Here is a 23,167-nt window from a genome sequence, read left to right as displayed (position 1 = left end):
TTTTGGTTTAAAGTGAGAATAAGAGAATAATCCGATGTCGGATGAACCTCGGACAATAACCCTAATGGCATGAAGTCCTTCTATTTTAGGTTAAAGTTTTCTACTGAACAATACCTAAACATTCAATAAATAAAATAGATAAGTAATATTTATTCTTCGTGATCATATCCGACAGCCGATATCGGATCGGACAATGTGAAAACGGTTAAATCCAGTTCTATGAATTTATCACTGGCGTCAGTAACCGCATTTGCTTATTTTTTATCGGCCCGTATTCCACAACTCGAACCACTAATATCACTAATGGCTACTAATAATCACTAATCACCAGTACCAGCCAGAGGAATTATGTCGCCACAGAGACTTATTGTACCTACATATATATTTAATGAACTAGTTTTGACAGCAGGCGTTGCTTTCGCAAACGTTTAGCATAAAGATGACAATGGAATTAGGATCGGAAATATGTTAACTAGTTGTGATGCAAACTATTAACATAGGTACCTAGGCTGGTTAATATAAGTAGTTAATAGTTGAAATTATCAACGGAAAATATGTTATTACATACCTAGTCTTTATTGATTTAATAACTTAGTACCCCACTTTGGTGACCGAGAAAACTCGACAAAACTATATTTTCCAAAATTGTAAATTCCAATACAGAATTATTCATACAATATTGAAGAAAAGTAAAGAAACTGATGTCAAAAAACATTGTTATGGTTAGGTATATGTTTGTAAACCTACATACATACTACATAACTTCGGCCGTAGAGTTAAAATTGTTTTTTGGATACCCCTATACGGGATAACGTATTTTCAAGTGTGGAAAAGGGGCAGGAACGTGTAATAATTAAGCGCTTTAGTTGTAAACTAATATAATATTTTTGTCTGACATTAATAAAATGAAAATAAAGACTATCGGAACCTTACGTAGTCTTACGTTAAGGACTTTTCTAGTGCGTGTTGGAATAAGGTACGTTTTGCTGAGTACTCGGTGCTGATGCTGCATCAGACATTACCTTTTTCTGTATGTATATGATAAGGATCCGAAACTTTTAGTCATCTTTTTATTTTTTTAGCGAAAGGTGTTTTCAGCTCTGTGCAGCACGATCGAGGTTTGAACCCACGATTTTTGGTCACCACACATATACACGATGGCTAATAATTAACTGCGTTGCCGTTGCCAGGGAGGTTTTGGCATTATACTGAGCAACTTTTACTATGGGTCCAACCCCAAAATAGCGAAAAAAACATTTAGCCTCCCATAGAAAATGTACCTACCACATACCTAGTACTATTATTTATTCTGTGCTATCAGCCCAAATGTATGAAACAACACGGGCAACGGGAATGCACTTATTTTTTGGCCACCCTGTATATTTCAAATAATATATGAAAGGTTAAGCTGATATTTAGACGCGGTGTGTGGTCGAGTCAATCACTATAACTTATTATGAAATCGAAACAGCAGTACAGTGCAGATTGACGCTTAAGTAGGTACTTTCAATGTGTTCCAGTTCTCAAAACAATAAGTTGTGATTAGGTCAGCATGTATAATTAGTACCGTCATAAGCATAATCGCTTACTCAGCTGCTAAGTACGAAACCTGTCTCTTGAGTCTTGCCCAACTTGTCAGAACGCTGAAAACCTTCAAGGGCTTCAAGTGCTACTTATCAGCTATCACTGACCTATTTAATCTCTTATATATAACACCGTTGTACTGTCTTATGGCAGCCTAGTACCTACTAAAGTTTGCTAATTAGTTAATGTAATAATCCCCTTAATTATAACACGGTAATATCTCATTACAGGCTCCGATGTTGTTAATTGTCAATGTTAAGCAAAAAAGGTGGTTATATTAAGTTAGCTACCTTGTCGATTGTGTTATCAATGTTGAATACCTTCAAAGTGCCTATCAGTTGGCCTTTGAGAAGTTTCAATATCATCTGCTTCCTTTTAGACATTCCAAAGACATACCTTTATCAGTAGGTACCTGAGTACCTAGTGCACCTGCTTAGAACGTGTTTTGGTTAATAATATTGGACGTGATAGATAATTTAAACGGTGAACCTAAAATTAGGCAGCATTTTGGCTTAACGCTGTCTTTCTAAGCGCTACTTACACCATCCCTTTAACTCGGGGCTAATCGGTTAAACCTAGAGTTACCATGGTTACCAGTACAATTTGACACTGGGTTAACGGTTTAACCGCGGTTAACCCCGGATTACTGGAATGGTGCAAGTGGGCCTAATCATTTAAGAGGATTATCGCGAAACCCTTTGTGATCGCTGGCAAACCATTGGAGTTGAGATATTTGAGAGTCCCTAATTTAATCAACGCTACGTGACAATCGCATGAGTTATGGCAAGATACTACGAGAAAATCCAGAGAATATTATTATTTTACCTAGATAAAAAAAACCAAGTGAAACCCCTAGCTAAAGTCTGTCAAGCCATTTCAGTCAGTAGAAAAAAGCGGCAAACTTATAAAACGTTGGCGCAAAGGATAACCCTTAGAAAATTTGAATTTCGTGACATTTTCTGCTGATAAATTCGTTTGACCGGCTATAATAAGGTACTCTGTAGTGTGTCACCTTGGTGTCACCTATGAGCCCAGTAGGTACACAGTGAACATTGATGGTTATCACTCTTATCAGATTCAAACTGACAGTGACAGCCTATGTTGCCAAATATATTGCAAATATTGCAACACATTTGTTGGGAACAATAGGACGTTTGGTCACTTCGGCTGTCGCTAATTACCTATTTGATGTTGGTCATGTTGGCTGTATATCTAAAGTAGATAAAGATAGTTTATTATTCAAGTAGGCATATTACAATGCGCTTATGAACGTCAAATAAAGCTACACCAGCTAGCTCCAACCCTACCTCTGCCTTGGGAAGATTTAAATCCGCCCCCAATTGGAGGAGGGTATCCTAACATGAGACCGGCAACTAAGTAGAATGTGTCACCTTGAAGCCGTCAAGGCACCCCAACGCTTCCACCTCTTTCTTCTTGTTTCGTGACGCTTGACTACACACAATGCCGTCATTTGCCTGTTCAATGGTGTGACATTGAATTTTAAAGCATCAGACAACACAATGATATAACTAGGTACTTTGTAAGTGTCATTGTTCTTAGACTTTTGAACTCTAATGGTACCAAGTATAGATTTTCTATAAAAAAACTAATTTACTATTGGTTATTTTAAACTTTCGCGTTTTGAATACATATTAACTCACATTATAGACGGGTCTAACGCGAATTATATTCAATTACCTTTATTTACCGACGTTTCGACACAGGTTTCACTGGTCGTGGTCGCGGCTGACTGATTGTCCCAGCAAAATGTCAAAACAGAGATTTGTGCATCTACCCGACGAAAAGTGTATGGAAAAGTTTGGGGTAGACATCACATTTTCAAACCACCCACCACACATAATGTTAATTATTGTCAATAGTCCGACACGCAACACTCACAATATCCACGCACCCGTCCGAAGATAGATCCTTTGGCTTTAGCTTCTGTATCACTGGTTCCCAAGTTGGCGATAAGTTGAAACCATCCTCCCTATTAAAATTCCTGGGGTGTTTCTTGATTTCAATTGCTTCTCGCACAACTCGAGGATAATAATGGCGTTCAGTGGAGACGACTTTTGGTCTATGCAACTCAATCCAGTGATTTGTGCCAGATGTAAGAAGATGTTCGGCGATTGCGGATTTGTGTAATTGGCGATTTTTAACTGCCGCTATGTGCTCTTTCACCCTCTCTTGCACGCTCCATTTAGTTTGTCCAATGTACACACTTCCGCAGCTACAGTCTATTTTGTATACGCCCGGATTTTGATACGGAATGACATCTTTTGGACTGCGCAACAGACAAGATTTTGACAATAATTAACATTATGTGTGGTGGGTGGTTTGAAAATGTGATGTCTACCCCAAACTTTTCCATACACTTTTCGTCGGGTAGATGCACAAATCTCTGTTTTGACATTTTGCTGGGACAATCAGTCAGCCGCGACCACGACCAGTGAAACCTGTGTCGAAACGTCGGTAAATAAAGGTAATTGAATATAATTCGCGTTAGACCCGTCTATAATGTGAGTTAATATGTATTGGTTATTTGCCATAGGTTTTGCATTTGGTTCTGTCATTTATGGTTGCGTAAAATAATCCGTTAAACATACGATACGGGTTTTAATTTCGAAGTACCTAAACGATATTCTTCTCGGTTTTTTAAATAAGTTTACATTATGTACAGTACACGTTCAAAGTTTGATAATTTTGTCTGTAGTAGGAAAGTCAATTGTACAAAGTTTCTAAATATAACGTGATATTTATCAACACTTCATTTTAGTCATTAACTTCGGTTGTATTATCTTTTATTGTACTTACTGATAAAGTTTGCATTAATATTGCATTGGAATTTTTCCCTCTTGAATCCGAAAGCAAACTTATATGTCGACCCACGATACGAGCCCTACCTCGTCCCGAGATCACAGAATAATGCCGAGACACGTGTTTCTGGTTCTGGACCAAGGTAAAGAAAAAGCCAAGTGACGAATCAGAAGCTAAAAACAGTAGCAGAAAAACTGAATGGCGATCTATAAATCGAATATTCTTCGTGGTCGTGACCTCATGTCTGAGGGACTCATCGAGGTTTATGGGTTATTCTTCCTACCACTGCTCTCCAGGCCTCTCGATCTTCGGCCATCTGCATTGTTGCCTGGAGCGAAGTCTGGGTAATATTTTGGACCACATCTGACCATCTACTGGGTGCACGCCCTCTACTCCTTCGTCCGTCGACCCTCCCGGTAATAATGCGCCTTTCTAGCGTGTCCGTGCCACGTCTGACTGTGTGGCCGAAGAATTTGAATCGAATATTGGCCCTCTGAATAAAGCTTATATTTACATCTCTAAAGGTGGAATGGAATCACTCAATCGGCGAAAGCATATCGGAGTCGTTCGGCCGCGGTCCATTAGCTATGCGACGGGTTACATCGTTTTATATTACGTTATACGCTCTCTTGTTAGCGGAGAATCCATTTCTAATAACTGGCTTTTTATTGCTTTGCGTGAAATAACTTCATTTTTATGGAATTGGAGTGCTACTAAATAATAATCAGTAATAATCAGTGCGGAGCGCTATGTGCGGTGAGTAGTGCCAAATGATTGGAAGTAATTTAATGGGATATATTCTCCTCTACTTCTAAGTTCTACTGCTGAGTAAAAGCTCTGTTCTGCAGTAAGACACGAATAATAAGAAAACCCTGGGAGTATGCCAATTAAAGCTAAAGGGTTAGAAAATGGAGCTACTAACTATTTATCACAAAGTGAAAAAAATTTCGGCGCTGTATATAACATAATACATGTAAACGAAGTTGTAAGCTTCATTGACATTCAATACCTACTCTGTAGGTTAAGGGTTATGTAAAGTAGGTTTAGTAGTACCTATAGTAGGTACGTAAAGTAAGTAGTAATAGGAACCTGCACATAAACTACAAATTAATTACTGACATGAACTTATACAAATGAACATCTACAATGTCTAAACTAATGGAGCACCTGAAGTTTAAATAAGGAAAACAACAGATGTAACGAATAACGAAAATGTATTGAGTTTTACCTTAAAGGTAAATCGTTCGATAAATTCATGACAGGCAGCTGAAACTATCGGCGTAGTTAGGATGCTATTGGTAACGAGAACAGATGACATCGGCGAATTTATTGCATTCAATTTTGAAATATCTGCGAGGCACCTTGCACACCATAATGGGAGTGTACCATGAGTGTGTAATAAATAGAATGAAAATATTATGGTGGTAGATTGCGATTAGTGATGTGTGTGGCTGATATCGTGAATGGTGAGGAATTTACTCGGGCAAATATGTATGAGGAAATTTTAATTACGTAACCTTTACCTACGTAAATATCAACATATATATTATACTTTAAGCTATAAAATATGCTGATGTAATATTAGCATTTGGACAAGCATAATTAGTTAATAAAAATGTTGGACAGCAAATAATTTACAAAAAATTTAATGTCTCTAAAAATGTTGGTCCTCCAAAATAAGTTAAAACCAAGAGCAAGGAAACTTAGATGTTATTCCGGAAACAGGATTTCGCCTGAAATGTTGTCGCTAGAATCGTTCGTGTCTATGGTATAAAGTGCACCTGGCATAACGGTCGCGTGTCATCTGCTCGTCTTCCATACGCCACGCCACGCTTGGCTGTTTGGCACGCGCCCTTGCATAAAAAAAGTTATTTTCCAAATACGATTTCAAGTTATTTGTATTTTTAATTAATTTTTGCTGTAATAAGGTGATTAATAGAAGACTTTTAATAAAAAAATTTAAAATAGTGTAATTAAGAACGATACACTTTTTGTTTTGACACTTGCTATCAAGTCTATTAAATTGGAGTATATTCTTTGCCACCATAAGTATAAATAAATGATCTGTTTGAATATGCGGATCACAAAAATGCTACACAAGTTTTACCTACATACTATTAATACTATTTCTACGTCTAGGCACAGAATAAATAATAGTACTAGGTACAGAACTCACTCTATAACAAAACGCGTCTGTTACGATCAGGACAGATATGGCCGCTAGGTGGCGACAGCGCCACGCGCGGCTTATGGCAAACCCCAAAATTGGGGTCGAAAGAATGTACTTTTAGCTATCTGTAGCAAAGCGACGAAATCGCGGAGTGAGACACGCCTGGTCTAGGTCTAATGTCAAATTGTCCCTATTGAACCGCCAGTATCGACTCGTGTCCCCGTTAAAATCGTTCAATGTTCAATAGAAAACCGTTACAGTGTGGATCGATCGCTGCGCAGTGTCATCGGTTGTGATTTGATCGCTATGGTTACGGCCAGGTGTGCGCCGGGTCGGGCGCCGCTTCGGGCTCCCAAGCCGACGATTAGCGGGTATACAGGGTGCTTAAGGGATCAACATGTGCGAAATTTGTAATATCGTCCGTGCGCTTGTAATTTCTGACATTGCTAGGATTATGATAACCGAAATGAAACCCTGAAAACACCACATAGGGTTTTCTTTCCTGAAAATTTGACAGATCACTTTGTCAACATAGTGGAATTTACAATTACAAGCACAACGACGATATTCATTTTGGTTTAATATTGGATTTATAAAAAAAGGAAAATTATCAATTACATTTACAATTTTACACACTCGTAAATCGTAATCCAGCTCTAGCCCTTGTACGATTTGTGTTTCCTTTTGTACAAGAATAAAGTAGTGATTGGAAAAAAAGTTTACCACTAACGTTGCATGGGTATATATAGTTGCGTTGTATTCTTATTTTATTTATTTATGAAACGAATAAAATATTTAGCTTAAGCCTTTAAGGAAAAAGTAAAACCAAGATTATTTTAAAAGAGGTAATTTTGAGGACATATGCAATTATTTGGTATTATTCGGTCAATCTGCTTTGTTTCTATTTGACTAAAGACCCGCGTCATTTAATAATCATTTGGCGAAACTCAAGGTTCTTGTAATCGTGGCTAATTGGGCTCACATTTGATTAAACACGGCCATTTGTACCTGCATTGTCCCATTGTTTGAATTACTTAGCAGTGACGCTCGCGCACTGACTCACTAAGAAAACCAAACATGATTGTAATAATAAGTTAATTACTTATATTAATCTGTAACTTATGAGGCGCTAATGACTGTACAATAATATGAAACAAACCCTTTTTTTTTATTATTATGAATGGGCTTACTCATGGCCACAGACTAGCCGAGGCGTAGACGTGGCCTACGATGGAGCGAGCTCGCCCAGAAGGTGCCTGTTCACTCTTGATTTGAAGGACCCTTCTCTGATTCATTCGCTACTCTCGCCAGAAATATAGTATGAAATAAATCTTAAATATAATGCAACTAAAAAAATTCCATACTACATGTTGTCATGTTTAAGCATTTTAGGTAAAAATGTGACAGCTACGTAGGAAGTGGCGCCCTCAATAATTTTCTACAATTTTTTGTCGGACTAAAATTTGTGTTTGAAAATAAAAAGTCTCATCTAATTTTTTTCAAAAAGAAAAAATGCCAAAGAAACTGACTTTATCCATAAAACTCTGTTAAAGAGAAACATTTAGATTTTTACATCAACCTGTACTTAAAAATTTCTAAGTGGACTCGCTCCCCTTATATGCATTCCCAAAGACCCTTACCGGTCCCGTAACATCTGTCCATAACCCAATTCGACACTGTTTCTTTCCATATTCGACTTAGGCGGGACTTCCGCACCCATTCACAATGCAGTGAAAGTTAATATAATATTACACAACCAAAGGTGATAATCTAATAAGGCGTAACACACGAAAATCCATTATGCAGATATTTTATGCAATCTAAATAAACATGAGCGCGCTAATGCTGATGCTGGCCGGCATGAAACAAAAGACAAATATGGAGTGTGAATTTACGGTCCAAATACGAAATAAAGGTAAAGTAATATCAGACAAACCTCGAAGTAAAAATATCCGTGTGTTTACGTAAACATTGAAAAACTGAACATATTATTTAATCGTGCATATTATAGTTGTTTACCTCGTCTTAACGACACGGTTCGGATTGATATTGCTACATAAAACGAGTATTAATATTTCGAACCAATTTTTACAACAATTTTACCATTGAAAGTAATTAATGAAATGTGGTAACGGTTGGCCGCTTGCCTCAAGGCGAGGGCCGTTCATAGGGCACGCGTCGGTGGCATATGGCAGATAACACTTACGGTGTTTGCCTTTAAAAAAATGCAACGGGCTGGTGGAAACACGCGCCAGTAGTTAGCTTTTTTTTTAAACACGTGGCTCAGGTATTCAACCATAACGTTCGTTCCCATTCGCAGCGCTGCGTTTAGAATGTGATGCAGTTTTCTCGTTGTGTTTACATTCCTTAACGGTGCACATAAAATCAGACTAAGTAATTCAAGACTAATCGGCTTATTAAATCTTTACATACAAATACAAAATTTTAAACCAGATCGGAACAAGTATTAACGACAAATCGTTAAGTACGTAAAGTACGTAATAGGACCTATTAGTCAGGAACAGTAATTAGTGCGATTTAAGGAGGGACGCTAAGTAATCCTGAATGACATTTAAAGCTTTCAGATTAATGCAGCAGTCACTTTATTATCTACTATGATTCCGACTGGACCATCGAGATCGCCTCCCATCCCAAGGCATCCGTTCAATCCAGTTGATCGGGTAAACGTCGGCCTTGGGTCGTTATTGGCAATGAATTGATAGCTGACATTTAGATTAACCGTCGGGCAGCTGCGTACTGCAATTAAACGCCAACAATTACTTAGCTTCTTCGGGCAGATGTCTGCCCGTGTATGGACGGCTTTACTGCAACCGTTTGACATTATACTTTTTTCTAAGCGAGTTAAGGGTTTAATGTGCCTATGTGAGTACACTTTCTATTAATGTTTTTTAACTGCCACGCGACTGCGAGGTGCGGTGGAAAGGGAATGTGTTTATGACCTGTTATAAAATTTGTTCATAATCATAAGCATGGATGTGACATTGTAATAAACTTTGAATATTTCGTAACTGTAATCTAATACAAAATACAATAATGTGAAAGAATTTAGAGGCCACGAGCCACAAGTCATAACATTTCCATAACACTTCAACGTTTTCGATAGATTTATTCAATAAGGAATAAGACAAAATGGATAAATAGAAGATGAAGCGCTTGATTTTAAGTTTCTACGAATTGAGTAAACAATATATCAGTGGATCTTGTACAGAAGCTGTCCGATATAACCATAGATGGTTAACATTAGATAGTTTATGGCATAGATTATAACGATTCCATAACGTTATACGTCATGGAATGCTCTTTGTCCCGCTCTCGCATAACCGTCTTAATCACAGGCCAGGAATGCACACGTGCAAATGACATTTATATTATAATGCCTCGCTACAGAGTTGCGTGGTTTCCCTGGATATACTTAAGTGAGACTCGATGACAGCTGTTGCTAGGAATTTTTTTAGATACTTACCTGTGTGTAGCAGAATTACCATCAGCTTACGTATATCGCGAAATGCCAGTTGAAAAAAATATCCGGCCAAATGCGAGTGCAACAAGTATGTACAACTTATGAAGAAAATTTAATTTGCACTTTATACTTTTTAGCACAAAAACGCCGACAAGTTCATGGTACTTTTAACAGTTTTAACCGAGAAAATGCTAAATTAAAAAGATTAGTGCATATCTTCGGAGTTCTGCAAATTGTTGTTAATGATTTCCACAGTACAGAAAGCATGTAGAGCGTCCAAGAAACTACGGCACTAATCACCACGTTTTCAATATCCCCCTCCGATCACACTTATCGCCAGTTTATCACCAATTAGTCCACCAGGCCTAGAAACCGTCTATACATAATAGGCCGCAAAAAAGGTAATAACTGAAACAAAACACTGCGACCGGATTCCGATGCACCATTGAAGGCATTAACACCGATAGTTTTTGTGGTATTGAACGACTTGTGCTGTTTCTCATGCACTAGTTTGGCCTATCATTCTTTAGGTGACATCAGTATTGTATGCGACATCTCACATACCTATGGGTTGCTTAACTTCAAACTCGAGTAAATCCATACGACCCTCTCAGCAAATATCTACCCTATTTTTAATACCAAGAATGCGTAATCTGACAGATGGATTTACCAGAGTTTGAAGTTAAGCGACCTATAAGGAAGTAGGGAACCCATATTGACATTACGAGATTCAAATTGACGGAATCGTTGACTGACGGATTAGTAAAAATCTAATTTTAACTAATCTAATCAACCCAATAGTATTTTGTATTTGTACGTTGCATTGCAGATCTATGCTTTAGGTTTGGCACTTCACAGTTGCATTCGTCCTCATATGCTTTTCACGGCCCGCATCAGAATATGGGCTCCAATGTAGGTTAAGTTCTATCACATATCACATTTCTACGGACACCTTCATTCGCATCTATTTCAGTTCCTTTATTGCAGAATAAGCATTCGCAGTTTATCTAAACCAAGAATACCCGGTAAGGTTAAGTAAGAGCTTAATACCAATAATATATAGTTGGAAGAGCTTAGAAAACTTGGTACTCGGTAACATACAATCTGTGGAACGCACTTCCCCTCAGGGCCGGAAAAGCCTTTCTCAACGTCAGCTTGAGAAAGTGAAAACTGACGTTATCGGCCCGATAGCGGCCGGCTTTATTTATTTGATAGGACGTGTTCTCATAGATAAAACGGACTTCCTTAAAGAATGATCTGGATAATACTTAGGTATAGTAAGCGTAGTAAGCGATGATCAAACAAAGTTTCAAAACAAAATTAGGCGTCTTTCTCACATGGCGACTTGGGGCCGCTATAATGATAGGTTCCGGTATTGCTTTCTAATTGGCTGCTGAAAGATGGTAGGGCCTGCTCCCGCGCAGCTGCGCCTATCTGAGATAAATACTGCAGAAATACTGTACTGTAGCGTACTATATTACTGGAACTACTCCGCACCCTCGGAGGGGAAGTCGTATTTTAAATATCGACGGCAGAAAGAACTGGCTGAAATATCCCGTTCCATTTTTCTTTGACACATACCTACGTGATAAAACGTGATAAAGCATCATACCGAAGTTGTCTATTACGGATTTTTACTTTTTTGTATATACATATTTGGAACATTTAAGTATGTATATTTTTTGGCAGGTAAATCCTTTTAAAGCATGAAAAAGCTTTGAGACAATTATGTATGCAGGTAGGGTAGGTAAGTATGTAATAATACTGTGTACTTAACTTATTTGTACGTACGTATACGTACTATATTTTCTAATCTAATTAAATAAAAAAAATAAGAATAGGTCTTGCTGCTTGCAACATTTCATGCGTCATATTAGATACATAGGTGTGTCATGACTTGACATAATATCTCTCATTAATACATAATGAACACCTATTACCAACATAATTATTATGTAATTGCAAACGTAACATTTCAGTCCTCCGTTAAATAACTGATATGCTAATGAGAAGACGTTGATAGATTAGATAATCAATCTGTTCAGCAAAAATAATCATATATATTGCGGGTCAAAACCATTATTTTACATAATATACTTTCTACACATACATAATAAGCATATACTGATCGCAAGGTCGATCTATATTTATGGTTACCTATTTATTTACACGAAATTATAATTGTAATATTACTTCCTTTCAAACCGTCGCGATAACGGGAGTCAGTAGTGTTTGTACTGTGAACAACGAAAATATTAAATCAAATTGATTAAAATAAAATATACCTACTATACATGTTTAACACTACGTTCGTTTAACTGCTTCTTCTGCATACAGACATTATTCTATTCTCTATTCATCCAATACCCTGTCATTAACTATTTCGTTTGTACAATTGTATCCACCAAATGTTAAACTCAAACACCTTTTAATAGTTTGACATCTGTACATATATGCGTTTCACATACCCGAGAGGTGTTATCGACTCCGAACTTTCGTTTTCTTTGTTACGACTGACGGTATTTTATCTAATCTTTAGATACGTTCTCAGATGCGGTTAATATTTTCTAATCAGCGTATCGTTAAAGGTTTTCAAAGCACCTATTTTGAAAGACTTGTTTGGGTTTCAGAGAATCAAACGAAAAACGACATTGGCTCTATAATAACCACAAAAAAGAGTCACTTATTATAAGTGGGACTATATTGGAGATTGAAATAAAATACCTAAAATCGATATCGATTAGTGTTCGAAGATCTCACGTAACATATAAATAAATACGTTAAATGTAAGATCTCTACATTTTTTTCCCCAAGAGAACGGCGGTAACCTAATAAAGTGTTTAAACGAAACGATCACTTTCCAATAAACTATATAATTGTCCATTAGCTATAATATGAAATGAGCAACTGACAATTGAAAAATAAAAGATGCGTTTAGCGGCCATTGCCACCGCAGTAAGTTAGAAAACGCCACACCTTGCCTATAAACTTGCGCGTACGCACAATTTATTGGAAACTGCTACTTCACTACGCGTCCGGCTCCATATTAAAAAGATCCTAACAGCCCAAATATCTGTACTAAGATATGTCTTTTCAATGTGGTTACTTGCAACGAGTTGTGGTCAGATGCGTCATAACTCTGAGCAATTGAATACCGATTACGGGTTAGCATTGTAACGCTTTAACTGGGTGCTCTGTCGGGTGCAATTACACAGACTCGTGCGCATAGCTTACTATTGGCGTGTGATCTCCAATTACGCCTAGTTGTTAGAGGTATTGATGGCCTGAGGCGATCGCTTGCCTGCGCTTTGTGGGCCATGGATATAACACAGGAATGCGCCAACTAGACTGCGGAGATCACCTGCAGAACGGATATCGGTATTAATGCGGTCCGCGTGAGAGTTTTACAATTGCTGCAGGTGGGTTATTCGACTTATTCGTGAACCAATGGCAAAAATATCTGCTGCTTATATACTTGCATAGCCATGATTTGCAAGTAGTAATGTGCACAAGGGGCAACTTCCGTTCGTGATAAGAATGAAAATATTTCGAAGGTAGCATTAGAAATTTTGTTTCTTGTCTTTACAGTGGATCCGTTGGCAGATGACATTAAGTATCTACCCCAACACTAAAAAGCTCATACGGCACATTTTTCTCATATAATGTAGTATAATTGTTGTTGTGGTCTTTTGTGAGATGCTCCAGGCACAATTGGGTATGAGTATGAGCCAAGTCAAGCCACCATTCTGATGCGCCTTTCCTAGATAGCTATAGTGACGCACACCTGAAGAATTGGGTTTAGTTAGATAATCTTTTAAGGTCTTCACTTCAAGTGTTATTGGTATTCTTATCATGTAGAATTGTAGATTAAACAGATATGTCTGTACATATATGAAGCAAGCATTTAGTTGATTCGTTTCGATGGCATCAATCAAATCTGTGCATTCATGCTTGTGTTAAAATGTTATATAACAGGCTGATCGTTACTTTGATTATGACGGTTCGTTTGGCGGCTCTTCGTGAGACTTGGCCGATTTTATCAGTGGATATACAATTATACACGTTATATTCATCGCTTCAAACAACAATATAATTAGGTTTATCCATAGTTTATAACTGCATTCCTTCCTACCGGGTTTTTAGCACTAACCACTATTTTAGATCGCGTGACATCCGATTTGCAAATTTAGGTAGATTAACTTGAGGGTAAAATGAATTTGCTATTTACCTACATTAAATCACGGAAGAAATATATTAGCGTGCGGCGGCCATACTACTGTTTGTTAATAAAAAAAGGAGGCCAGAAAAAAGGAAATCAAACGCTGTCTTGTTTAGTTTATAACCGTTGATTCGAATGTAGTAATTAGCTTTTTGCTCATTGCGGAATAGCGCTAAATACTCCGAAGGCGCGCCATGGGGGTTCAGTCCAGATTCTAGGCATACTGACATTATTCGCATTATTTGACAGATACCCAACTAATCAACTGTTGCGCAGTGACTTCTCATTAGTAACATAACTAATGGATGGCTGTCGGGACCGCCGCAAATAAATTCAAATTCAAACTATTCTAAGTTGACAGGCCGCCATGTTAGAATCCCGATGACTCAGTTTAAATTCCGAACACGTCGAGTGCGACTGGCATGCCTGACCGCACCGCCTTGTTACGTTCGAAAACAACGAGGAAGTCAAACTTTTTCAAACGTAATGGCTAATGGCTGGCTGGATGGATGCTCTATGGTTTGTAAAGCCTACCGACATGATAGGTGTTATTACGCATAACCCGTGTCTCTAGTTCTTGTTAGTCCTTAGAAAGATGTACGAGTCTTCTCCTCTCAGTTGCGCTGGGGTCGTTAGAAAGAGAGTTATGCTTATCTCTACGGTTCTTTAGCATGCTAGGAACTCTGAAGTAATTATGTTTAAAGCTATGCGGGTATTTGAGCGCAAAAACTAATGTACGGTTTATGCAGGTTGCGTTAATTTGCCGTCTAGTCAGACCGAGCTAAAGTACCGCCATGAAGAGCGAATTATACATCCTGACGTATAAACTAAACGCAGTGATTATAATACTCCTTACTGCTGCTGTCTTATTATACGTAAACTAGGAATAAGTAGGAATGATAACATATACATATTTAAGAGTAGGTACCTACTAAATGTTTACTACCATCAGTAGTATTCATCAGAAACCACCAAACTCAGGTAATAAAGTAAACACGTCTCTTACATAATCAAATTAACGTTCCTAATATCATATTCTTCATAATGGACAAGTTGAAACACCAAATCATCACGGCAACATGAAATAATTTAAATTAATTACATAACTAATAAAATCTCGCGTGTTTTAGATCTCGTGACTTGCGCAATTTCGTATAATCGATGTATTGGATGAAATCAAACTTTTGACTAACTTCATTGGTTCTTATGTAACTGCAAACGGTACAGTTATTCATCGTCCTGTTAACTGACTATCCGAAAATAAATCTTATTACAAAGACGGAAAGTCCATGGATGGTCAGTGAAGAGTGTTGCTAGCACTTCGTGCATGTTGTATTGGTGGCATGTCTTGTCTATGGTTTATGGGCAGTGGACTTGTGGTAATGAGGTGAAACGTGGTGGACGCGTCACGAGTATCGCAATACATTAATAAGTACTGTTAAAATTCGTACCACTAATAGTTAATTTAAGTACTAAATGTTTAATAAGTCACCTATACGAAATCTATACCCAGCAAGTACGTACCGTATAACCACATCGCTTGTTGGTCAAAAGTATTTCATCTTATATTTTTGTGGTAAAAAAAAAATCTCTTGAAACTATTCATTCATTAAATGCGAAAACAATTTCAGAATAATAAAAGTGTCTTTTGTACAACTTAATTAATAAGAAACATCCAGATTGATAAGAGAATACCGTTAAGATAGAAGTTCGTTTAAATCTCTTTCTCACGCTTCTAAGTGTCACCGTCGCCCCTAAGAAAGGAAGTGCCAGCAAATCAATAAAGAATTAGCTTCCTTTCCCATTGACACCTCCGGCGATCGGCCATTATTTACGTATTAAACACAACTGATATTAACACCCGTTACTGTCACCTCATGCAGACAAGTGTAAAACGGGCACGTAATGTTGGGTTTCTAATGAGTCAGATGGGCAGAATTGTGTTATAGTCTGTTCGGAAAGAGAAGAGTCGTGGAATTTATTAGGCCCATTACATTCCACGACTCTTCGCTTTCCGCAAAGACTAATGTTGAAGTGTTGAGTGTTGACAATGTAGTAAAATGAATATAAAACCCGGCGGACGCTCTAAAGTTGATCGGAAATATCGGAATATTCGGAATACAGTACCTACATTTAAAATAACTACCACTAAAGTTTAAATCCTATGTACCCAAGAAGTTAGCTGAGTTGACTATATGAGTGGAGGGGACGGCACCACAAGAAGGCGCATTTTTTATAAGTAGGTACATATTACCTAAATTGAGTATTGTCAGAAATCTTGAAATGTAAACCTTACCTGTACTTTTATGTACCTATTCATAAAGGTACATGTTTAAGTAAACAAGATATATTAAATGATCTGTGCACAAAACTAGTTTATAGTGTAAAGCGGATGCGTACCTAAACCGGAGATTAAATGTTCCAGTTAAATCACAATAAGGGCGTGTCCACATGTCAACAAAGCCATACAGTCCATAGTACTGCATACAGCCAGTAAAGTACCATCTGCAATGGCGTCATGTTGATGATACAAGGAAAATTCTAGCTTACCGGCGGTCAGGAATTATTTACGTCTCTTAGTCAGTGTATCGATAAACAATTTAAATAATACTTTGTTATTATGTGGTTATTTGAAAAAACGTTAAGGCACAAGGTAACAATATTACCTTGAGTTTAGTTAAGACTATTAAGTAATTGGATTTCACAGAAACATTTGACCAGCCTTGGAATTACCTCATTTAAGCCGATATTGAAGTCAAACTGTCAATACTGTCTTACAAGGGATTATTCAGGAAATTGTATGAACAACAACTATTAATCCTGAAAGGTCTCGACGTATATTTTTTAATTTTGAGTCAGTAACTCAACTCAAGTCTTAACTGACACCGTTTGAGCTACTCTCTCCTTACTCACGCGCAGGTACGTCTGAGTCACCAGTGTGAGGCGGAGTCCATTCATGATTGTGCCTCAGATTTGTTCCGAGAACATTTATCTTACTACGTTCATAACTTGAGACTGACTCATTTGGAGTTTTATTTGACCCCTTATAACCTTTTCGTGTGGGCACTCTTATTCTTAAGTCATCGGTAATATCTCGCTATATAGTATCTTGTGTACACAACTACACAGTATAGCTAGGGTTCTAAGTGACAAAAAAAGGTCGAACCTTTTTTTTCTTGATTAAAGCATGAAACTTGGCACAGTTGTTCCTTACATCAAAACAAGCCGATTTCGATCGGTAGCCCGCAGGAGCCTCCCCTCTGGGGCCCGAGAGGGGGGGGGGGTCAAAGTACCGCTCCGCCCGGCTTCATTCTTAAAATTCTAACAGGCCCCGTTTAGCTAATAAGTCATATTTGGTATCAATTTCGGATAAATCAATAACGTAGAATTCATTTCTGGTATAAAAATTTAGCGATTTGTAGAACAAAATAAAAAAAAACTCATAGTATCTAATTTTTCAAGTGTAATTTTTGTTTCTTATTTATTGTCAAAATTAAACTGCCTAGTTTTTCTACATTAAAAAAATATGATGATAAAGCCTATTTAATGCAGATTTTAAAAACATAACTTTTACATACCTTTATTTAGAGGAAATCGCATAAAAAAAACTTATATCGTCTCGCGCCGGTGAATATCTTTCTACTGACATCGGCATCGATATAGACAACATCCGAAGTACACACTCTGGAGACCGATTAAAAGTATTGTTTATTGTTGTAGATCCTATTATAGAGATAGAAAAGCGTACAAATATTATTTTATGTGTCGTTCAGTGAAAAAAGGGACCTTGGAACAAATTATCACAGAGCCTCGCGTTTGTATAGAAGCATACTCGTATTTAGTTAGTGCCAACCACTCCATGGACTCCATGGTCGCTGTTCTCAATATGGGATATTACTGCAATGTTCTGCCGCCAGAGTGCAGCACTACCGACTCTAGTAAATTCATAGACTAACTTATACATGTAGATGTAGATGTAGTGTAGGGACGCCCGGTCAGAAGCAGGCGGGCTGTCGATCGCTTGTCGCGTTCATTCAGCCCAGTTCCCTGGAGTTGGAGCTTCAGGTTACTGTCCCGGCGGCATTCCCACACTATTCTCCTCAAATCTTCTTGTTTTCCTGCAGAATAAAAGGACATCTTTGAGTTCGACGTCCTTTAGTTCGTTTTCTTTTAGTGTGTCTCTACCGCATGTATTATATCGCGGTGCCGCGTACATAGTACATTCTACTAGTAAGTGTAAGCTAGTCTCCTCCTTACCACAATGTGGATAGGAGGCGTCTCTACTAATTTCCATTATCTTGAGGTGTCTGTTGAGAGTATTGTGACCTGTAATGATACCTGTCAATAGTCTCAGACTGCTCTTACCTAGTTTCAGAAGATACCTGGTTCTCCTGTGGTCTATACCTTTGATCATCATCTTCGACTGTCTGCATCCAGTCTCTTCTTCCCATTCTCTCTGTGCTTCCATCTCTTTTACCTTCTCTATGACTCCCTTCGTGACATCCGCTGACATAGGCAGAGCCGGTTCCGGACCTATGTATTCCGTCTCCGCCCTTATCCTCGCCAGCTCGTCAGCTTTCTCGTTTCCCGTTACTCCCTGGTGTCCTGGAACCCATGCCTCCGTGACACTTCTTTGCTTGCCTATCAAGTTGAGCTCCTCTCGATATTCTCTCACGAGAGAGGAGGTAACTGATATTTTCTTTAGTGCCTTTAGTGCTGCCTGGCTGTCTGTGTATATTACGACAGTACCCTCTTGTTTTACGCTCTTCTTGATTATGCTTGCGCAGCGCGTTATAGCACATACCTCGGCTTGGAACACGCTAGCATATCTACCCAGTGGTACTGATGCTCTCCCAGTTTGAGGATCACTATGCCCGCTCCTGCTAGTTTCATCGAGCTTCTTCTTGAGCCATCCGTGAAGCAGATGGTCGTCGGGTGTCCGACTTCCACCTTCCAGTTATCTTTGTCTCCTATGTGTATTCTATATTTCTTGTCAAATATCTCCTGCCTCTTTATAACGTCATTATTGGCCATCAACATTTCAAGTTTTGATAGTGCCTCTCTTTGTATCAGCGCGTGTCTCTTGCCTACGCAGCTTCCTCTCCATTCGTTGCATGCTTTCATTCTGTACCACTGTTCGGTGGCTCTTTTCTCTACCTCAATCCAGAGTGGCTTCAAGCCTAGCATTACCTCCATCCATTGCGTGTGTCGGGGTCATTCTCATAGCCCCCGTCATCATGAGGCACGCTAATCTCTGGACTTTGGTTAGGTCTTAGGTCTCTTTGGTTTTCTTTAATATGTGCTCTATACCACCATGTCACGGCTCCATATAGCACCCTGGGTAGTATTATCGCCTTGTAGATCCAGTGGATCATTCCTGGCTTCAGTCCCCAGTTCTTTCCTACTGCCCTTTTGCATTGGAACAGTGTTCTTATAGCTTTAGCCGTCTGCTCCTTGATGTGAGTTTTGTGCCTGAGTTTAAGTAAGTAAGTAAGTAAGTAAATATTCTTTATTGCACCAATAACCATACATCTTACATACATGTAAAATTACAAAGAAATTTTAGTGTTACAATAGAACCCGGTAACAACAGGCGGTCTTATCGCTAAAAAGCGATCTCTTCCAGACAACCTTTGGGTAGCAGGAAATGTGTAACTCAAACAAAAGTCAACAGGTAGTGCACGGAGTGAAATATGGAGACTATTAAACACAAACACACATATTACATACTACTTATACAACTATTACAACAAAACCGAATACACAAATAAATATACAATATACATAATATATATTTTATACTTACATATATACAATATATAAAATGGCAACTTAAGGCAGAGATAAAAAGTATACTTTCAGCTGATTTTTGAAAATGGGGAGAGATTTAGCTAATCTTAATTCTACTGGCAAAGCATTCCACAACCGAACAGCCCGGAAGGTAAACGAGGAGTTATAAAATTTTGAAGTAGATGAAGGAGGAGCAAGAATATGAGTCCGAGAACATCGTTTACTGTCTAAAGTAACGCCCAGATATTTCAACTCCTCCACCATGTCTAGTTCTATACCTTGTATCTTTATGGGTTTCATCTCCTTTATTCTTCTATTAGTGAATAGCACCAGCTTTGTTTTCGATGGATTGAGATCCAACCCTCTCTCTCTACACCATCTCAGTACCTGTCTGAGACCTCTTATCATTATATCTCTTATCGCAGTGACAACCATTCCTCTCTCTAACAGCACTCCATCATCAGAGTAAGCCTGCATGTACATGCCTCCTCTGTTGAGCTCTTTTACCATTGAGTTTAGAAGTGGGCACCACATCAGGGGGGACAGGCATCCCCCTTGTGGGAACCCTCTTCTTGGACTAATCGTCTTTGTTACTCCTCCCAGCTCCGCCGTAATGGATCTACCTCTTAGCATTTTCCCTATCCATTGCGCTATTGCCGGTCAGATGCCCTCACTCTTCAGACTTTCCTCTACGGCCTCGAAGGTTGCTGTGTCAAAAGCCCCCTCAACGCTCAGTCTGTCTTCTTGGGAATGGAAGCAAAAAGCAAATGACTGTTTCCAAACTGTTCTGACAACCCTACTGTGGCCAGAATATGATTGAAACTGACATATATACTTACAGTTTACTTCTTATTCATTGAGAACAGCGACCATGGAGTCCTTGGAGTGGTTGGCACTAATTAAATACGAGTATGCTTCTATACAAACGCGAGGCTCTGTGATAATTTTTTCCTAGGTCCCTTTTTTCACTGAACGACACATAATAATAATATATGTACGCTTTTCTATCTTTATAATAGGATCTACAACAATAAACAATACATTTAATCGGTCTCCAGAGTGTGTACTTCGGATGTTGTCTATAACGATGCCGATGTCGGTAAAAAGATATTCACCGGCGCGAGACGGTATAAGTTTTTTTATGCAATTTTCTTTTAATAAAGGTAAACAAAAGTTATGTTTATAAAATCTGCATTAAATAGGCTTTATTGTCATATTTTTTATATGTAGAAAAACCAGGCAGTTTAATTTTGACACCAAATAAAACATAAAAATTACACTTGAAAAATTAGATTATTTTTAATTTTTTTTAATTTTGTTCGACAAATTGCAATTTTTTAATAACAGAAATGAATTCTACGTTATTGATTTATCCGAAATTGATACCAAATATGACCTATTACCTAAACGGGGCCTGTTAGATTTTTTAGAATGAAGCCGGGCGGAGCGGTTCTTTGACCCCCCCTCCCTGGCCCCAGAGGGGGGGGTCCTTCGGGCTACCGATCTAAATCGGCTTATTTTGATATAAGGAACTGCTGTGCCAAGTTTCATGCTTTAATCAAACAAAAAAAGGTTGTTGCACTTAACATCCTCACTAGTAGTACCTATAGGGACACAATGGAAGAGTTATTGTAACAATGGTAGGCGGTCAACCATGACAAAAATAGAAAGAAGAAATTTTGATTAAGTCATTAAGCCACTATCATTTTTTGCGGACCAACAAAATGAAGATGTTTTTCCCGCTTTTTTATCTCAATAGACGATGTCTATTGTTGGTAAATAAACTTTGCTTACGGATTTTAGGCGTGTTTTTAAATAGCTTAAAAAACAATTAGGTTTTTGTGGGTTAGCCAAACAAACAGAAATGATTACTTGTCCGACGCCCAGTCAACCAGAAAAGTCAACCTTGTACCAACAACCAAGTTCAATGCCATGGAAATAATACAATTCATTAAGTAGTCAAACTAGCGCGCGATGAGTAGTAGTTTTGGGCGCAAAAACTTAATGTGTGTGTAATCATGTTTTGATTACGGTGTTCGGATAAATTCTAGGCCGGGAGATATTATATTTTTTATAGATTATGCACTCACGCCACGGTACGGTAGTACTATTAGTTATTCTGTACTCACGCGATGACACTTTAAATGGACGCGGTAAATATGTAGGCCATAGCACAGAATAAATAATAGTACTACCGTACAGAAAGGAAGCTTCCTACAAAACCGAAGTTTGACAGCGGTTCAGGGTCGAATCATACTATCCCTTTCTAATATATGGCACTATCCCTTTCGGCTATTTAGGGTTGTCAAAATTTAAGTGATTATCTTATCTGTGGTCGTGCACGCAAAAGGAAGTCAAGTGGTGCCAACCCTAAAAATTGCTCGGAGCAATGCTGAGCCGAGCGGAGCCGAGTTAGGCCGAAGTCAGGAGCTTCGCACCCCTGGCCATAGGTTTATTTTTTCACAATTTACGATAATACGAAACTTTAACTAAGTGCTTAGTACTTAGTACCTAACATTTTCGTGTGTAGGTTCCTATTAGAAATTATATCATTGCTTAATTTGATCGAATCAAATGATTCAAAATGTGTGCTGAGCAAACGTGTGTAATCAATAATAGAAACTATTTCTTGTAATTGATAAAGATAATGGATTTTAAAACCACAATACGATATTGACTTTATGTAATCTAAGAATTTTTAGGTCTTAACACTGTCAGTTATTTTTTATTTATCACTTTCTAATGATTCAGCCAAAATTCCCACGAATGTAATTAAATTGCACTCAATCTTAATTAGTAATTGTCTCGAGTGCGGTATTCTATTATAGTACCTCGCCGATAACGACTCGTTTCATAAGGTTTTATGACTTCATATTAGGGGTTTACAACTAACGCTACGTCTTACGTAGGCGAACAACGCGCGAACGCGGCGCGGCGCGGCGCGGCGAAATCAATCCTTTGATGCCCATAGAAGTGTCCTACGTAAGCGATCTCGTTGCGAACGCGGTGCGGCGCGATTTGCACGCGAATGTCAGGCGGCGCGGCGCGGCGCGGCGCGGCGGCGGCCGCTTTCGCCGCTTTCGCCGCGCCGCGCCGCGCCGCG

At 38.4% G+C, this 23,167-nt stretch overlaps 1 protein-coding gene across 1 annotated transcript in view; it reads right to left on the bottom strand.

Annotated features, from left to right (window-relative positions):
* Positions 1–23,167, bottom strand: part of LOC134670775 (uncharacterized) — a 55,033-nt gene that overhangs the window by 8,497 nt on the left and 23,369 nt on the right. The gene's annotated exons all lie outside the window — the stretch shown is intronic.

Source organism: Cydia fagiglandana, chromosome 14 (genome assembly GCF_963556715.1).
Source record: "Cydia fagiglandana chromosome 14, ilCydFagi1.1, whole genome shotgun sequence".
In the NCBI taxonomy this organism is placed as follows: domain Eukaryota; kingdom Metazoa; phylum Arthropoda; class Insecta; order Lepidoptera; family Tortricidae; genus Cydia; species Cydia fagiglandana.
Note: the sequence above shows the minus strand (reverse complement) of the source record. Positions and strands in the feature narration are given on the sequence as shown.